The sequence below is a fragment of the Macrotis lagotis genome, chromosome 5 (assembly GCF_037893015.1).
Source record: "Macrotis lagotis isolate mMagLag1 chromosome 5, bilby.v1.9.chrom.fasta, whole genome shotgun sequence".
Taxonomy (NCBI): domain Eukaryota; kingdom Metazoa; phylum Chordata; class Mammalia; order Peramelemorphia; family Peramelidae; genus Macrotis; species Macrotis lagotis.
This window is the reverse complement of record NC_133662.1, coordinates 211,258,961-211,279,287: the sequence shown is the minus strand read 5'-3', so window position 1 is coordinate 211,279,287 and position 20,327 is coordinate 211,258,961.

The window sequence follows — 20,327 nt, the reverse complement described above, 5'->3', positions numbered from 1 at the left end:
CTGATCAGCCACAGTAGGACACACTGTCCTTTGGGTCAAACATGGTGATGCTATTTTGGTCTTCTTCTATAACACAGGACAAGAACTAACCAACCAACCAACCAACCAACCAATCAATTAATTCAGTACTAGGTTAATCAAAGGTATCTAGGATCTCCTTGCTTAGGGTTGATGGGAATGAATGGATGGATGAATAAAAAAGCTGAGATGAAAAATAATTGAAAAGTGCTGATTATGTGCTAAGGGCTGGGGAAATGTATAGAAAAGCATGGGAAAATATTACAGATCACTCAACCCTCTTTCCTGGAACTTCTGTGTATGCTATTTTATCCATTTTTTTCAAGGTATTGGTGACTTGCCCAAGGCCACACAGGTAATTAGGTATCTGAGGCTGGATTTGACACCAGAGCTGGTACTTTAACTACTGCACCACTTAGCTGTCCCTGCTTTATCTATTATGACAAGAACCAACACTGATATCCTGGTAAAGAGGATTAATAATATGCCTGTGTGTGTGTGTGTGTGTGTGTGTCTGTGTAGGCTAATTACTATGCCTTGTGTACTGTAAATAAGCCCCATAGTTAAATTAAATGAACAATGCAATTGTACCTCTGTTCTTTGAAATTCCAGACTGGATAAGCAGAGTAATGTTGCTCTATTATTTCAAGGTCTTCCCCAATTTTTTGAAGAATTAGATGGATGGCAAAAAAAGGTCTGTTTTAAAATTATTTCAGACCTTTACAGAGAACTTGATCATATGCATGACCCTTCTTTTGAATAAAGTTTGCACAAAACATTCCCAACTTAATTTAGAATTACAGAATCCTAGAAACACTACTATGAAAGAGGCCTTGGAAATCATCTAATTCAACCATATCATTTTGCAGATGAAGGAACTGAAGCCTAGGGAAGCAAGGCAGTTTGTTGCAGTTCATCTAAAGGGGAAAACTTCCAATTATGATTGAAGGCCAATTTAGAGATTTGGGGTGGGGTGGGGGAGCCTAAAAAGCTAAAAAGATTGATCTTTAAAGGTTACCCCAAGAATCAATCAGGTCCATGTAAGTCCTGAACTTCAGAGGGCAGAGGCCTCAGGTCCCTTAAACTTACTGTTTAAAGGTTTTGAAAGGATGTTACTTAGCTCCAAAAAATGATTTCTATGTGAATTCTTCCCAGCAGGTCAGAAAGATAATTGCCTCATTAAAGAAATGACTCTTGTCTTCATTGAGATTTCAACTGTAATGGAACCTCTGGAAACTCTCAATTTTATCAATGCCCTTCATAAACTATAATGCTTCAAACTGAATAGAATACTCCAGATGTGGTCTGACTAGGGCAGAGGACAGAGGAGCAATCACTTCCTTATTCTTGGAAGGTATTCATCTCTTAAAGAAATCCATATTTGTGTGATCTCCTCTCCCCCTCCCCCTCCCTCTTCCCCTTTCTTCCTCTTTCTTATCTATTTTTGCCCCATTTTGTCCTTGTGGTCCATTAAACCTCCCAAATCTTTTTCAGACAAACTGCTATCTAATTATGCTTTCCCCCATCATTTACATGTGAAAATGAGTTTTTGAATCTTGAAAGACTTCACAATAATCTCTATCAGATTCATCCCAGCTTATTTGATTCACCCCAACATTCCAATCTGTCAAGACTTTTTTGCCTCCAGCCTCTGTCATAATGTGACAACTGGTTTATCTTCTGATTTTGTGTCATCTACAAATCTGATGGGTTTATCATGTATGTGTTTATTGATAAAAATGTTAAGTAGTACAGGACTGAACTCAATTCTCCAAATCCTTCCTCTGGAAACTTCTGATAAATTGAGATTAAGTATTTAGTGACCACCTTGAGTCCATTCATACAAGCATTTTTGAAGTTGTATGATCTTCTAGTCCAAATTTCTCCACCTTATCCCACAAAGACTAATAAGAGATATTTTACCAAGGGAATTACTAAAGTCTAGTTATGCTATATTTAAGTATCCCATAAACTATCAGTTTAGTAACTGTCACTAAAAATGAACAAATAAAATGATTAGTTTTGTCTGCTCTGTTCTTGAGAAATCTCTACATACTGGCTTTTACATACCACTTTGTAAACTCTAGATTAATCTCTTTAATCATCTAAAAAGTTTACAGTTGACATTGCAATGAATTGAGTAGAGGATGGCATAGTTAATCTGTGGTTAAGGAAAATCATTTGGTGGCAGAAATTTGGAAAATGGATTGGAGGAGGTAGAGCCTTGTGGCAAGTTTCACTATTTTAGTAACTGAGAAATCATGATGTGTAAGTTCTGAAAAATCATGGTTACCTATTGTTTTGTTTCAGGGATTTTGCTGCCATCACCCTGAAGGTATCAGTTATGGACTTTTTTTTTGAGCTAGGATTGTGAGAGGAAATGATTCAATAGAGGTGAAGGTGGCTCTTCCATTTGGTCAACTCCAGTCACTGATACCTAGGACCTTACCCATTCCTTCCACACATGCCTGTTTTTCCTTTACCTAAATCTCTTCTTGGGATGGTCCCACTCAATTGCAGATGAAATAGAACATATGTAGAGTGATAAGGAAGTGCAAAGAAAATTGGGTGAGTGAAGGAACTAGCTGCATTTTTTTATATTTTGAATTATTGAAATGGAAGCCAAGGAAGGATTCCCACTCTGGAAAAGCAGGTTTCTATCTAAATTGAGACAGTGAAAGGAATTAACTGAAAAATAATGATTTTGTAATTGGCATACTAGCATACCAGTTTTCCAACATGGTTAGTTGGCAGTTAGGTCATTGCAAACCCCCAGAGGAGAGCAAATTAAAGATTTGATTTGATTATTTTCAGGTGCTTAAAAAGTGCCATGTTGGATTTTCTATTGCTGCAAGTGTGATACTATAGGAAAGGAGAATGTACTAACTATCCCCCATTTATAATACTGTTGTTCAAACAAGTATTTGGTAGCATAACAAAGTGTACAATCTGGTAGGGGAAAATGCCATTTTTGACTGTCATTTGCACAGAAATTTGGAAAATGCTTTTACCTATAGGTCAGAAATTCTGATTAGTATTAATGTTTATGAGTTTGTGAATATATGTGTATGCATGTGTGTGAGTGTGCATAATCATATCAATAAAGCCAGAGGAAACATAACAAATATAGAAGGTACAAGTAGCATAAATGTTAATGTCTTACCACCATTAAATAAACTCTTTTTGGGTTCTGTTTAATAATCCTGTGAAACTCACTCTCTTTTTTTTGTTGGTTTTAGTTTTTGTATTTTTGCAAGGCAGTGGGGTTCAGTGCTTGCCCAAAGTCACACATTTAGGTAATTATTAAGTGTCTGAGGCTGGATTTGAACTCAGGTCCTCTTGACTTAGGGCTTGACTCCACTGTGCCACCTAGATGCCCATTAAAAATCACTCTTAATTCATGTAAAATTAAAGCAAGGCTGGGTATGTACTTGCTGTATGTCCATGAAGCCTCGACAGCATACCAGCATCTAGTCAGGAAGCTGAATTGCTTGCATTTAAATTAAGATTCTGGCCATCACCTTGGCAGGAGAAGATACCAGACACTGAGACCTTCTATTAAACTTAACTGCAAGTATTCAAATTCTACTGCAAAGAGTGCAGCTCCGACAGGCTGGTCACATTGTTCAAATATGTAGGCTAGCCCAAAAGACTATTTTCATGGTGAGCTTACACAGGACAAGAAATCACAGGAAGTCAGGAATAAAAGCAATACAAAGACACTCTCAAGGTCTCTCTCTCAGTCTCTCTCTCTCTCTCTCTCGGTTTTTGCAAGGCAAACGGGGTTAAGTGGCTTGCCCAAGGCTAGGTAATTATTAAGTGTCTGAGCCCGGATTTGAACCCAGGTACTCCTGACTCCAGGGCTGGTGCTTTATCCACTAGGCCACCTAGCTGCCCTCAAGGTATCTCTTAAGAATTTGTAATTGATTGTGCCACTGGGAGACACCAGAACAAGACTGTCCAACATGGGTTGCCCTCATCAAAGCAGGTGTTATGCAAAAAAGAAACACGAAATGTTCAAATTTAGAAAATGGACCCAAAATGTTCATATGGACTATTTGTGCCTGACTGTGATAGAATATTCCAAGTTCATATTCGTCTCATCAGCCATAGTCAGACACACTATATAACTTGACTCTTTCTAGCCATTTTGATCCTTTTTGAGAACAAAGGATGACTACCAACTAACCAATCATGTCTTAGACCCTTTGTCAACATCTCTAACATGGGTCAATTGGCCTAGGTCAGTTGGTCAATCAATAGCTAGTTTTATTAAGGTTCTGCTATGTACCAAACACTGTATTGGGCACTTGCTCTGGCATTTGTATGAATGGGATAACCATTAGCAAGACCCTGGATGCTGTTTGGTGGAAAATCTGTGTCTACTTTGAGAGGCAGTATGGTATAATAAGAAGGAGCAATTTTGGAGATGGAAGAACTAGGATTAAGTATTGACTCTTTTTCTTTCTTACTATGATGTAATCATATTAATCATTTAGAATTTTATTTTCTTCATTTGTAAAATAGGAATAATTGCTTTTAACGTCTCCCTCACTGATTGTTAGGAGGATCAAATGGGATGATATTTGAAAAGCACAATTAACATTATTTTCACAAAGGACTTCTTAGTCAGTGCTTTTTAACTTCTTTTTTAACCTATCCCCCCCATTCAAGTGAAAAGTCTTTCTTGTATAAATCATTTAAATCCTTTTGTTACCCTTGCTTTCAGCAAGCATTTCCATAATAAAATAGAAAAGTGTGAGGGAGATAGAAGTGCCACAATTTGTTCAATGTCTGAAAAATATGACAAAAAGAGGATATTTTAAACTTTCCTCACTCAGTCAACATACAAATCTCTTACAACAGTAATACCTATCACATCTATGTATAGGTAGATGTGATAGGTATTACTGTTATAAGAGACTTGTATGTTGACTGAGTGAGGAAAGTTTATATATATATATATATATATATATATTTATATATAAAACACCAACAATGTGCTATATTTCATTTTACTCTTACACTAGCCCTGTGAAGTAGATGATATTATGATTCCCATTTTGCAAATGTGGGAAATGAGGCTAGGTGGAGAATAAGTGACTTGCCCAAAGTCACATAAAATGTCTGAATCTGGATTTGAACTCAGGTCTTTCTAATTCCCAACCCAGTACTCTATGCATTTCCACAATAAACTACCTAAATTGCTTCTCTAATAGTATTTTGGCAGGTAGGTGGTAAATAGTGAATAGCCTTCTAAGTCTGTACTTCTAAATCAAAGACTCATCTTTGTGAGTGCAAATCGGGACTTAGACATTTGCTATCTGTGTTACCCTGGGCAAATCACATACTCTTGTTTGCTTCACTTTCTTCAGCTATAAAATGAACCACCAAAGGAAATTGTAAATATATCTGGTACCTTTACCAATACAATCCCAAATGGGTCACAAAGTCAGACATGAATGAACAACAACAGTAGCATCTACTTCAAAGATTAGATATCAGATTAGATCTATACTTTTTTGCAAATCTTAAAGCATTTTAAAATATAGTTTAAAAATAAAGCATTTAAAAATATATTTTAAAAATGTTACTACTGTGTGATCACCTGCAGGTAATGCTGTGTGAAGACATCCAGGAAACTCAGACTGTCTTGTAAGAACTTAGAATCATGTTAGGTAATTAATCTGAATTTATCTAGGCTGGGGTTAGACAACAGACAACACTGTCACTGGGTCCCATAACCAGAGAAACTATGCTTGTAGCAAATATAGTTGGGAGTGAGTGAAAATATATATGGATCAGATATCTGTCTCTCAGAGTGACTCAAGTGACCTAAAGATTGGGAGTCAAGTTGGAGGGACAAGTGACTGCTATGGAGAGGATTAGAAATATTCCCTGTTCCTACATTAGTACCAGAGGCAGAGCCCAATTTGTCCTGTTTTAGGTTTGTCTTGGGCACTGTACTCAAAACTTTTTCAACTTGCTAGGTAGAACCAACCAGAGTTTACAAGCCACTGGTAGAACCTTGAAGGACTCAAATTTATCTCTATACCACAATGGTAGTAGAATGTCTCTGGTGTCTGGAGACTTGGGTTGAAATATCATCTCTGCCTCTGCTTTGTGTAATTTTGGGCAAGGCCTCAGTTTCCCTATTTTTAAAATAATGGTGTTCAACTTAAATAGATCCCTTCCAGCTCTAGATACTTATAGGAGAACTTTACTGGAAGTATTTGTATTTCCAACTAAACTTACTGTCCTCTGTAATCCCTCAGCACAGGTGGATAAACATATTGTCATGACTGCGTCTCATTCCCAGATGTAGACTCTGAAGAGGAATATGGAAAATATCTAATATAATCTTCTCAATTAATAGATTCTATATTCCTCAAAGACTAAGACTATCTAAGTTTTGGCTCTATTCCTTGCTTAGGAGATTCTTAATAAATATGGTTACTCCAGATGAGAAAACTTAAGGCTAGTAGAATTAAAAGTCAATTGGAGGCAGATATCTGAGATGACAGCCTCAGTTTTCTTACTCCCAGGGTAGTGGTCTTTATATTCTATCATACTACTTCTTTGTTGTCTGGCATATTTCTATAGCTTGGATATGAGTTCTTAGTAATTCCCCTTTATTTCTCTTGGTCAGAGGCAGATTTTTGGTTCCCTTACTCACTGTCCACTCCTTTTCTGCTCCATTACTGTCCAAATATGTGTTGTTCAGCTTCCTCTCTTAGTTATCAAGGTACTGTTCCAGTTTGGAGAAGCACTCTTATCTGTTGATATTTTCTTCTTGTCTTTGGTGCATCCCTTTTGTTGAATGTAAATATTTAGCTTGGAAAGGATAAGTCTATGATTGGTCCAGCCCTCTGCACTACATGTGGCCTTTTTTCCTTTTACATCCAGTCTGTCTCTTTACCTTATGATGATACAGTCTCTTAAATGCTAATATTTGTTGTGAGGATACATCCACAAAGTTTTATTTATTTAGGTAAATGGAAGACAGTGTTGGTGATGAAGTAATGAGATGTGCAAATCTTGAGTAGTAAGTGATCATTGATGTTCCTGCTTCCTATTCCATTCATTCCAAGAAATCCCTGTCTTGTTTGATAGTCTGTGTTTACTTTTTTTTGTTAAAGTCACTGTCTTATTGTCCTCTTTTGGCATATTGATGATGATGGTCTATAAATCTTCATAAACTTTTTCATCACAGTGTGAGTGTATGCACTGATGATAGTGGTATGGAACTTTCTTGCATGTGACAATCACATTGTAATGAACCTGTAATTCACTTCTTTTAGTAGATTAGTTTTGTTTTTGAGACCTATACCAACTTCACTTGATCACTTTAGAAAACCATGCATCCAACTCCAATTTTAGTGAGCTGACTTTCATTTGACAGCCACTCAGGGTTGCTATTTAGATTGAGTTCTCTTGCAAGAAGAGTTGTTTGCTTTTCAGGTCTTCTGTCCAATAAGGGTGCATGCATTCCATACACTAATAATGAATGGAATTATCTTCACAAAAATTTTTATTTGTGTGTGTGTGTGTGTGTGTGTGTGTGTTTGTGAGCAATGTAGTGCTTCTCAGACTCCCACAGGACTGTCAAATCCTTGTTCGAGTGAAAATATGATGCCATGACCTGGACCATCCAAGTGCAGGGTTGTGCTCTTAGTGTGTCCATACCAGCTGCTTTGCCATTTGTCTCTTGCTTCAGGATTTTGAGGTAGGTAAACTGGTAAAATAGTATAGTCTTTTGACTCATGTATAAATTGGATTTAAGTGAGGCAGTTATACATAGTCCTTGGCCTCACTTTCTCTATTGGAGTCATCATAGTGCAGTGGCAAGATGAAAGTCAAGATGATTGGTGATGATTTGGGATGCAGTGGATGACCTTGGTGACTTCAATGACTTGCCAAGCTCTAGGTGCTCCATAGTATCTGCTTCTGCTGTCTCCATTTAGAATAGGTTGCTCAATCTACCTGGGGAAGTCTTCACATGCTTGAGGTAGACTCCTCCCACCCTAAGTCACTGATGGATTTGAGGTCCATTGGTTACCCTCAACATAGTATTGCTTGATGCTGAAATGTTCAACCAGGATGTGGCCTCTGTACATGCTGTAGCTTCTTGGAGTCACAAGTGAGATTTGGGTGACAGGTGTACACCAAAGGTAGATGAGTAGCATTGAAAAGACCTTGGCAGTTCTCACACCAGAGGTTCTGGTTCTCTTGAATACACCCCAGTTGACACAGCTGTACCTAGGATTTTAATGAAAATGGGAAAGATCTATAATTTCTTCATTTGGGAAAGTCTTGATGTGGAAATTCCTTTCACCAGTGCAGACTGCAGCCCATTTTTGACTTAGTAGAGAAGTCCTAAGAAGTTTCCTTTGGTATAGTAAAGTTAAATAATACCCTGCAGAATCAGGATTCCATCCTGGGCCTTCCTGAATCCAAGCCCAGTATTCCGTTCACTCTGCCAAACTGCTTACCTCCTACCTTAATGAAAATGACCTAAATTTCATTTTAACCTCTGAAATTCCTTAAGCAGTATCTCCAGAGTCAGGGTTAATTGAAAATTTCTTGACTTTTGCCCTAATTCCTGGCTATAATTGATGGGAACGCACCAGGGGTCAATCTGCCTAGTACAGCCAGATCCATACATAGTCCTAAGCCTGCCAAGTATATTGGCATTGGAAACAATCCAATAACCTGACTGGGAGCAATCTGGCTGCTTGGCTTAGTTGTACCGCAGGCAGCCCTTGGGAGAATGGTGATGAGCCTAGTTGGCAAGCATCCCCTGATTCCTTAGGGGGTAGGGAGCCAGAACAGAAACAAGCAGAAGGGAGGCTAGACAGGAAATGGCAAACATAATGCCTCCTCCTCTGTTACCTTTGGGGAGCAGGACCTGGATAGCATACTGGATAGTGGAGCAAGGCCACCTTGCAGTTTGGTTGAAGGCGCTTCTGAAAAATTAGCCTGAGCTGGGGAAAACCTGCAAACCATCTCGGAGGGCTAACCTGTCCTTAGTGAAATTCTTGCTTCTTTCCTTTCTTCTAGGTCCCTTTCCCCTTTCTTTCCTTTATCCTGGCACTTCTGCATGTTACAGTAATGAATTTCACACCTCAGTCAGATAGAAGGACTCCATTCACACCAAAATACTCAGATCTCTGTGTTGATGTGAGTCATGGAAGTGAAGATTTAGAGTGGCATGACTTTAGAGGCTATTTGGTTCTATTCCAGCCTTTTATAGAAGAGAAAATTGAACTTAATGGAATAGGCTTTGTTTTCTTTTCTTTATTGTATTTTTTCCAAGTGATAATTTTCTGTATTATAATTTTTCATTTTGACACTGGCAAATGTGATATTGACAATAACAATTTAAAGGGGAATAGAAAGACAATAAAAATAGCTTACTCATCCTTCCTTCCTTCCTTCCTTCCTTCCTTCCTTCCTTCCTTCCTTCCTTCCTTCCTTCCTTCCTTCCTTCCTTCTTCCTTCCTTCCTTCTCTCTTCTCTCTCTCTCTCTCTCTCTCTCTCTCTCTCTCTCTCTCTCTCTCTCTCTCTCTCTCCACTTTTTTATTTCCCCTTCCCTCTATTTTATCTCTAAATAGAACAATGAAAGGTCACAGTAATCCATTAAGGCAAACCAAAATCTATGATCTCATTGGTGTGACAGTTCTCTCCAGTGATGCAGAGAACAATCCATTCTTGCTTGCCTTTCCTGTGCAAGCCTTGTCCATGACCTGTTATATATTTGCCACAGTTCTGCTCTCTTCTTCTTCTTTGATATTGCATGGATATCAGTGGAGTATGTGGATTATCCATCCATCAGTTGTCCCTTTTGTGAGATGACAATCCCATAGTAATTTCTTTTTTCGTAACCATATATTATTTTGATGGCATCCTTTACAAAAGAAATGTCAAACATGCTAGAGAAGCATGACCAACAGCTCTCTAAATGAACCATTGTAATTAGGAAATACTTAAAATATAAATGAAAATACAATAAAATGTATAAACATTACATTTAAAAATAGTCAATAGGTGGACACCAGAGACTCATGTACAGATTAGTGATTTACTATTTTCTATTTGAATTGGACACCATTGCTTTACACCATTCCTCATTTGTAATGTATTACAACTTACTAGTATCAATCATGCATTTCCCCCATGCTCTCTGGTTGACCCTCAACTTCAAATCTTCAGAAATTATAATGTTTTTTGGACCATATCCCAAATTATTCTATAAAATTTTATGACCTCTAAAAACCCCAGAGATTCAATAAAGCACGATCTGTCTCATTTTGTTCAAAAACACATAACGATGAAGAAGTTATTTTATTTGGCAGAAATAGGATAGACATGTCCAACTGAAATAAGAAACTGAGTTCCAGTACAATTCCATAAGCACTTATTAGGCACCTACTATGTGCCAAGGCATGCGTTAGGTACTGTATATACAAAGACAAAATAACAAATTATCCCTGCTCTCAAGAAGCTTTCCATCAGTAAGGAGTTCAATTACTATGGATATAAGCAGAATATAACTTTTATATTTTGTAAAATGTATTCCCTTTTTTAGACATAACCAATGGGGAAATTTGTTTTGCCTGACTATTTAAATTTGTTATAAAGGATTTTTTCTTTCTCAGTACAAGTAGGGTGTTAGAAAGAGAAAATAAATGCTTAGAAATTAAAAAAAATTAAGTTATTAAAAATAATGTCATTTTAGAAATACTGCCTTTGAAACTGACTTAGAATCTAGTATTTTCTTGTCTTGGTTGCATATAGTCTTTAAAGGGGGCATTGGGGAATTTTGAGAGCAGATTTCCAAGTCTGCTGCACTTGAATTTCTCTGACCTTCATCCTGCAGACTCATTGGGGGTAGCCTGCTATATGAAATATTAATTAGAAGCATTGCTCTGAAGTAGCATCTTATAAAATGAATGATGTTTCTTTGATATGTTAAATCATCTTCTCAGCTTTAAAGAATGTAATACAATATTAAACTATTAAAAGAATCCATTCTTAGAAGAAACATTGACTTGAATGCTACTCACTCATAGATATATGGGGTCCATTTCAATATTCTCTTCTAACCTTAGACTATCTTATAGCCCACATGCCTTTCTGAAGCTACAATTCATTGATTGGTATAAGGAGAATAAAATATTGACTTGGAAGCATTTTGTAAAATTTTAAGGAGGAAATATTTTGTTTCAGAATTCTTTTTTGAATTATAAAGATTTTATTTATTTTGAGTTTTACAATTTTTTCCCCTAATCTTACTTCCCTCCCCCACCACAGAAGGCAATTTGCCAGTTTTTACATTGTTTCCATGGTGTATACATTGATCCAAATTGAATGTGATGAGAGAGAAATCATATCCTTAAGGAAGAAACATAAAATATAAGAGATATCAAGATCAGACAATAAGATACCAGTTTTTTCTAAATTAAAGATAATAGTCCTTGGTCTTTATTCAAACCCCACAGTTCTTTCTCTGGATACAGATGGTATTCTCCATTGCAGACAGCTCCAAATTGTCCTTGATTGTTGCACTGATGGAATGAGTGAGTCCATCATGGTTGATCATTGACCTCATGTTGCTGTTAGGGTGTATAATGTTTTTCTGGTTCTGCTTATCTCACTCAGCATCAGTTCATGCAGTTCTCTCCAGGTTTCCCTGAATTTCCATCCCTCCTGGTTTCTAATAGAACAATAGTGTTCCATGACATACATATACCACAGTTTGCTAAACCATTTCCCAATTGAAGGACATTTACTTGATTTCCAATTCTTTGCTACCACAAACAGGGTTGCTATGAATATTTTTGTACAAGTGATATTTTTACCCTTTTTCATCATCTCTTTAGGGTCTAGACCCAGTAGTGGTATTGCTGGATCAAATGCACATTTTTGTTGTCCTTTGGGCATAGTTCCAAATTGATCTACAGAAAAGTTGGATGAGTTCAAAGCTCCACCAACAATGTAACAGTGTCCCAGATTTCCCAGATTTCCCAGATTCTAATCTCTGCTTACATTTGTGAATAACATCCCAACACTCCTGTATATATAATTCATTCCATAAACATTTTATTACATTCTTACTATGCGAACCCCAATTCTATACACCCTTAAGAAGCATTGGGCTGTAGTATAAATAAACTTGGACTAGGTGTTAGAATATCTGGGTTCAAATCCTGTCTCCCCCACTCATTGTGTTACCATGGGAAACATCTCAACTTCCCTCAGTCTTCATTTTTTCACTTTTAATAATAATCATGTAAACATACCCTCACAAAATTGGATTGTGGAATAGGGAGAATGCTTTACATAAAGATTATGAAGAATTGCTATTTTGACTATTTCCATAGATGTATGGCTTTTCCAATGTAGGAATTCCCTCCTTCAGGGCATATTGTAAACATTCCAATTCCTCCTCCTTCTGTGTGATTCTTGTCCTTATTTTCACATATATTCTCTACTACCAATCTAGTGGATAGTTTTCAGCTATTAGCAGGTTATCAGTTTACAGAAATCAGTTTAGCACTTAGGCTGTTCTCTTACTCTGAATATTAACTCACCTCCACTTTTCCAATAATACATTTTCTCAATGACATCTCAGAGAATACTTCTTACCTGTCATTGTCGGTTGTATGAAGTTACAGTCTACCCACAATTAGTTTACCCATACTTTTGAATCTTTGAAAACTGAGATGCTCCATGAAGACTATAGATGTTAAAGAGATGACTTAAAAAAAGAGATGACTGTTTCAGAGAGCAGATTGGAATCATTGAATGTTCTGTCCAATTTCCTAATGTAATCCTGTGTTTTTTCTTTCTTCTGTTAATTCTGGCCCTTCTTATTTATCTGTGGGGCTTGTTCAATAAGTATGTATGAGTGAGCCAAGTAAGCGTACTGTAGGTGCATCTGGATCTCATGTTATGAACAGAGATCATCTTCATTCATTTGTCTTTTCCTGTTTGGTTTGTTACACTTACCTCTTTTGGGTAGTTGTATTTTACACTGAGCAGGGGACTGATATAATTGGTACCATGCATTTCCTTTTAGATTGCCTCCAATGTACCCTATCTATCTATCTATCTATCTATCTATCTATCTATCTATCTATCTAATATGTACATAGTTATTTGTAATATTGCCCTTATTATATGGTGAACTTGAAGTCAGGGACTATATATTTGCTTTCCTTTATATGCATTATATATTGTTCTTTCTGGTGCATTTTTAGAGCTTTTCAGGGTGTTGTTTTTAGGCAATTGGGCTTTGTGTATTCTAACACTCTTATCTTTCTATTATTCATGATCTTTCAAAGATCATTGACAGTGCCTCAAGCAATCACATCCAACATACAGACCACTGAGTCTGATGTGATTCTTATATCCTTAGTCATTTCCTGGATGCTAGGATATTGTCAATTTCCCAAGCTTGAGTTGGGCAAAAAAGATGAGAAAATTCACTCTTTCTCTATAGAAACTGTGGGTGAGATATTGCACAGACTGCCAGATCCAACTGATATGTTGGTCTATTTTGATGGATAATTTCCCCCTTCCCTCTTCCAGATCTTTACTATAAGGTTGAGATTTCATTATTTAGGGAGCTCCTGGGAGAGGAAACTCTCTCTTGCCAATGTGGGTCAGTACTTTCAGAGTTTGGTTTTCAGTCTCTGTCAATATAGGTCAGCCCATTGTAATTTAGAGTCTTAGAGAGGTTAAATAGCTTGGACAACAGTCACATAACCAGTATGTATCACAGGTAGAATTTGAGCCTAAGGTCTTTCGGGTTTCATGGATAGCTATTTGATAGAACATGCTTTATCAGTGATGATTCTCTGGGTAAGAAAGGGGAAGAAATATATTTGGAAACAAAGGTGATATAAAAACAATAGATAGCAATTATATTTTAAGAGAAATATCACCAGACTTCCTTATGCCACATTTACATTTAAGTTATCAAAGTATCAAGATAAATGTGTGCTTGGTTTGAAAGATATTGTCCATTTCTTTGTAGATTTTCCCTTATTCTTTTTCCTTGTCCACATTCATTGCTGTAGCTTAAAGACTTAAAGGATATTTCAAAAAAGTAGCAAATGATCAATGAATACTTAAAAAGGACCTTTTCAGGGTACATTTAAATTCCCATTCAAGAAGACATAAGACTTTCAGAAATATATGGAGACATGGATATAGAGACAGGGAAGGACATCAATAGAGTAGTTGGATGACACCAGCCCATCCCAGTTACCCTCAACTCTTTCAAACCAGAGTAGCAATGGAGAGTTTGAAACCACAGTAGCAACCTCCATTTCCACAGCACAACTGACCAATTACTCCTGAGCAAGGCAGAGTCCAAAGCTCCAAACTGGGCAGCCCATACACTAGGGCAGGCAATGCATTCTCATCATGGACAAGGGAAAGGATACAACTGAGGTGCTCAATGGTATAGGTAATCGACTAAGTACTATTGTGGTCAGAATAATGGACTTGGAGTCAAGAAGATCCAAGTTCAAATCATACCTCAGACCGTGACTAGCTGTGTGACCTTGAGAAAGTCATTTAGACTCTGACTCAGTCTGCTTATCTGAAAAGTAGGGAATAATAGCTACATTTATTTCCCAGGTTTCTTGTGAGGATCAAATGAGATAATATGCATGAAGTGCTTTGCAAACCTGGAAGTGTTATATATGTATGTTAGTATTACAGGAATGAGTAGTTTGTAAAACAGTTTTGATGCTTGCCAGTTTTCCTATTCCCAATTTGTGTTTAAAATAAAGGCTGTTTATTGTTCATGTGTAGCTAGTCATCTTCTCTGATGGCATAGGAAAGGGAGACATGGGAAAAAAAGACTGAGGAAGTCCCACTGTATAAGCACAGGACATTTCTAGGTACAGAAGGATTAAGGCAATTGAAAGAAAATATTAAAGGGAAGTTGGAGACAGGAGCGGGCAGAGCCTAGAACAGAAGCTTTAGAGAGTAGGCCCCTCAAATCAGAGAGGTAGTTTGGGTTATAGCAATTCTCATGGCATCAGCAAAGATTCGAGTATATGTGGTTCCCTGATGTGTTGATTCTTCTTGTCCAGTGGGCCCAAGCAGATGACACACTCTACAGTCATATTATCAGATCTAAGTGGAAATGGCCACGCCATCTCTTTTCCTGCTCTTATTTTTGTCAAGGTTCTCAAAGTGTGGGGTATGTTCAGGGTACCAAAGATAGTTCCATTTGACTAGAGGATAGAACCTAAAGAACGGGGGATTATGAAATAGAACTAGAAAGTTTGGTCGTTGACAGACTGGGGAGGTTGGAGCTAGGAGGGTGGCCTTAAATATTCAGAAAAGGTTTGATCCATGCCATAAATGGCAATATAAATACAGGATTATAGATTTATAGCTAAAAGAGACTTTAGAGGTCACTGAATCTAATCCACTCATTTTACAGATGAAAAAGAGAGGAATTAAGTGATTTCTTCAAAGTAATGTTGGTAGTAATCTCAGCAAAGATAATATTGAATCTGGGTTCTGCAATTCAAGACTTGGATCTCTTTCATTGCTACCAGTTTGATTGTATGGGCATAACTCAGTAAACAGGCTCATACTACTTTGGGGATTTATTTACTATTTTGTTGGGAAAGGGAATGATTTTCAGCTATAAGATGCCAGAAGTAACAGGGCTATTTAGCATTCAATCATTCTTCTCAAAGTTTCATTTGGGCTACTGAGTACCAAATAGGCCAAGCGTGCTTCCTTGGGTAGCAATGAATGTGATAAAAGGATTTTCCCAGGATACTCCAGGGAAGTTGTAAAGCCCAAGTGCGTCCCTTTCTCTTTATAAATTAGGTCAGGTCTAATTGAGAAGCTGACTATTCAGGATACCCATTTTTTTCCAAGTCAAGAAGGCTCATGGTTCTGGAGAGAGACAGGGCCTCATCACAGAACTTTGAAGCAGTTTGTATTTGCACACAGAGGGAGCAAGGAAACTGGCAGGAATCAAGATGGTTTTGCAAACTGCAGATTAGTGAAACTATATTCTCTTGCCTTAGCGTGAAGGTAGAGATATATCATAGGATGTAATAGATGGATGGAACCTTAGAGATTAAGCCCAATCACCTTATTATCTACTCCAAATCCCTTAGTTTACAGATGGGGAACTTAAGATGTGAAGTTGTGAATGAAGTTGCTAATTAATAACAAATGCAGGATTAGAACTCATCTCCATTCTGATCCATAGCCCCATTTCCTATATGGGTATCCCTTCCACATCACTGGGGTTAGAGGTGCTTTGCTCCCTTGAGTTGAAAAATCTGCAAAAAAATTTTGACCTTCCCTTCATACCAGAGAAGTCTGAAGTTTTTCTTTTTTTATGGGATGTTTACAGTACCTTATTATAAAATTTGGGTTAAATATTTAGACATATTTCATCTGTTGGTCTTTTGTGTGTTATCTGTGGCTTTTACAAAGGTTTCTCACCAAATTCCCCTTTAATTTTTTATATTGGAATTGCAATACGGAAAGTGGTCACATGGAAGGGATAGCTGTATTACACTTTCTACCAACATATATTTTTCAATTACATTTCTTAACAATCAAATGACCACTATTGGGCATAACAGTTTCAAGAAGAAATTTGTAAAACTGGTAAGCCCCTTTATTTACTTTGTATTTATTTCCCCAGTCCTTTGTAAGGTACTATTAATAATAACAGATAGTTTACCTACAGGGTTTTAAAATATTCCAAATGCTTTTCCTATAATTCTCATTGGAACTTCACAACAAATTGGTAAGATGGGTATGATTCTTATCCCTATTTTACAGATGGGGAGAGACTGAGGGAGTTTATGCAATTTGCCTAGGGTCATATAACTAATAAGTATCTGAAGCAGGATTCAAACTCAAGTCTTTATGAGTTTAAGTCCACATTTTATCCAATGTGCAGCCAATCCAGCTTTCTCAATCCTCTGGAGATGAACATCCTGATACCTATCAAGGTTAGTCCCCAGATTCTAGACCTTTCCTAGTTTACATTATTTCTTAACCTTCTAGGATCCAGGCTCCAGTCCATGATGATTCTTAAGAAATAGTAGGGGCTCTGTAAGTAGGCAATCAATCTTTTTTGTTGTGATTCATTAATTCAATGAACATTAAGTAGAAGTTCTCTGGAGGAGACAGAAAGAGACTGAGGCAAAGCCAATTGAGTGATTAAGGCAGATAAGAAAGAAATGAAGATAGTAAAAAAAAATCTGGGAGGGAAAGACCCTTAGGGTTTTTGGAAAAGGTTGGAACAATGAGTAAGTGGGGGCTTAGTCTATTGTTGGTCAATCAAGGAGAGCCAAAGTGATTTGGGGGTTTATAAACCCCAAACATTGGAAGGGAGGGGAGAAGGGAAGACAGACAAACAGACAGTAGGCAGACAGACATGGACTTGCCCTCAGCAAGCTTTTAGTCTGACAGAAGAATAATTCTAAAAACTCCTCACAGTTACACAGCACTTTTCTCCCAACCTTGTGATGCTGGTTGTTCAAGGATGCTTAATCCCATTGTACCAATGAGGCAAATAGGCTGCAACTGGTCTACAGCAAACAGTTCACAAATGCAAATCTGATTTGTGTGTTTTCTGAATTACAACCCAATGTTCTTCACATTCTTTCTTTTCCTTCTTAAAATTTTTTCCTTTTTTGCCAATTACATGTAAAGATAGTTTTCAATATTCATTTTTGTAAGATTTTTAAGTTCCACATTTTTCTACCTTCTCCTTTCCTCTACCTTCCCCATGAAAGCAAGTAATTTGAAATAAGTTAAACATGCACAATCACTTCACATTCTTTTTTGCTGGCACCTCAGTCATTCAGTCAATAAACATTTATTTAATACTACTACTACTATGTATCAGGTTCTAAATTCTCGAGAAAGGCAAAAAATATTTTCCCTACCCTCAAGAAAGTCACATTCAAATCAGGGAGGCAACATGCAAATAAGTATGCACATACCTGATATATAAAGAATAGATGGGAGGTACTCTGAGGGAGGAAGCATAAGCAGCTAGGGAGATGGGAGCTGGGGTGGCAAAAGATGAGAAAGAGATATTCTGCAGAAGGTGGAGAAACTGAGGTAGAGGTGAGAAAAGAGAGCACTGACATTAAATAAAATCAGTATGAAGAATTATAGCTATCTACCATCGAAAGACCAATTACCACACATAGAAGGTATAGTTATTCTGTTGGCTTCCTTAAAATTTCACTATTTTGTTCCTCTGCCTTCTGTTTCAAGAAGAAATTTGTAAAAATGGTAAGCCCCTTTATTTACTTTGTATTTATTTCCCCAGTCCTTTGTAAGGTACTATTAATAATAACAGATAGTTTACCTACAGGGTTTTAAAATATTCCAAATGCTTTTCCTATAATTCTCATTGGAACTTCACAACAAATTGGTAAGATGGGTATGATTCTTATCCCTATTTTACAGATGGGGAGAGACTGAGGGAGTTTATGCAATTTGCCTAAAGGAAGACTAGGTTATATTCTCCTTGTCTAGGATGTCCAACATCATTAAAAATCTTGTTTCCCATGTGTCTCTGTGAAAGGAGAATTCTGTATTTATATATATATATATATATATCTATATCTCCTACAGAAGGATAAGCATTGCTTCTTCTGTAAGTATTGTAGTCCTATAAAATTGTAACTCTTCTTTTAATTCAACTCATTTGCCATCCAAGTATCTCAGTATCATATTGCATGAACTTTTCTCTGAAATCCTGTAGTGAATTAACCTTTTACCATCTTTGCTATCATCTGAAAAAATGAATATTAAAGTATGTTCTAGACTTACCCTTGCTTCTTTACCTCTTAGCAAACATTAAACCTGCTGTTTTTAAAATAGCAAGCTAGGGCTAGATTTTCAAATTGGCAACTGCAAGCCTGATGTGATTTCTGGTACTCTGAAAAGAGACTCTATGGCTTCTTTTCAAACTTCCTGTCAACTAAATTTCACCATTAGTGATTGATACCTTTAGGTTTTAAGATGTCCTAGAAAACTGATCTGGGTGTTTAAGCATGAGTTATTCCAATATTAAACTTTAACAACTCATGCCTGACTTCCCTCATGGTGTATTGAGGAAAAGGTTTTATAAATTGTAGAGAACTGTGGAAATTATTTTAAAACTTAAATACTGTATTGAACTCTTTCATCTGCAACATTTTAGAATTATTGGCATCATGGTTTGGAAATGCTGGCCAGGCAGTGGTACCCTGATTCCAAGCAAGACAAGGCAAAACCTCATCAACAAGAGTCCAGATAGGTTCTTAGGGCAGAGCCTGAATCCAGTGAGGTGGGTTTAGGAAGAATGTGGAATATGGCTGCAGTGCAAATTCAATGGATTGGAAATGTGCTTAGAATGGAACATGGAGGCTTAGCTTTGAGCAAAATGTGGCTTAAGTTCATGTATAGAAAACCCAAGTGGTTCCAGGGGCAGAATTTGGGGTGCTGGTATGTATATAGGGGGAAGGGTACAGAGATGAGAGTGATAATTAAACCTCAGATGCTCTACACTTGGATAGATGTGGTACAACGAAGAACAATGATAATACATGTTTTATCAGAGGCAGAGGACAAAGACGAGGTAAAATTTATCCTGGTTGCTTTAGCTACTTTGTATCTGAGTTTTGGACTAGCTCTTAATTTCAGTTATTTATGCAAACCTTGCTTTGAGTGGATTCTAGGAGCACCATATACATCAGAGAGGTTCAACATGCTTGTAAGGGAGAGAGCTGTGAACTTAGTCAAAAGTCTCTGAGACTCATTGGCCTTGCATCCTTAGGCAAATTAATTCACAGTACTTAGGTTGTTGCCTCATCTGTAAAATACTGGGGTCAGAGAAGAGGATCATTTAGGTCTCACTGCATATTTTCATAGATTAGCATAGATTTCAGAAATCATTAGACCACTCCATGTCTGGGCAGAAATCTCCGTGATAGTATTATAAATTATGATAAATTATGATAAATTATCATTGAGTCTAGTCTTAAAGATTCTAGAGATAGAGTATTCATTCACTTCCCAAGGAAGCCCATTTCATTATTTGATGTTTCCGTTGAAAGATCTTCCTTACATCAACCTCCAGATTCCCATAACTTACCAAGGTATAATATATATAGAGTACTAGATTTATAGTCTGGAAGACAAAGGTTCAAATTTCTCCTCATACTCTAGTTGTGTGACCCTGGCCAAGTTACTTGGTCTCTCTGTGACTTAGTTTCTTTAACTATAAAAGAAAGGGTTGAGTTTAA